The following is a 312-nucleotide window of genomic DNA, read 5'->3' as shown; positions in this document are numbered from 1 at the left end:
AGAAATGATTTATAATAAAAATGTTTATTAAGGCTATTTCAATAGATTCCCTTAATCTTTCCCACCACTTCATAACTGCAAGGGGAGCAGGCATATTAAACACAGCTCTTCATGAAGCAGTAAAAGACAATGGCACAAAACACGAAGTGACAGACAACAAAGATTTTGTAGAAACGGAGCAGGCCATGAGTTTTAATGTTACTTCAAATTGAACAAAAAAAATTATTACTAACTGAAGGTCTTTGTCTAAAATCAGAATAAGAAAGTTCATATTAAATAAATTAAATTACAGTTAAAGTTATTTTTAGCTCC

General features: G+C 30.4%; 1 protein-coding gene across 1 annotated transcript in view; it reads right to left on the bottom strand.

The window, feature by feature from the left end:
- Nucleotides 1–312, bottom strand: part of NRXN1 (neurexin 1) — a 1,407,118-nt gene that overhangs the window by 636,758 nt on the left and 770,048 nt on the right.

This window comes from Propithecus coquereli, unplaced genomic scaffold, assembly GCF_000956105.1.
Source record: "Propithecus coquereli isolate 6110/MARCELLA unplaced genomic scaffold, Pcoq_1.0 Scaffold136, whole genome shotgun sequence".
Lineage (NCBI taxonomy): Eukaryota > Metazoa > Chordata > Mammalia > Primates > Indriidae > Propithecus > Propithecus coquereli.
Note: the sequence above shows the minus strand (reverse complement) of the source record. Positions and strands in the feature narration are given on the sequence as shown.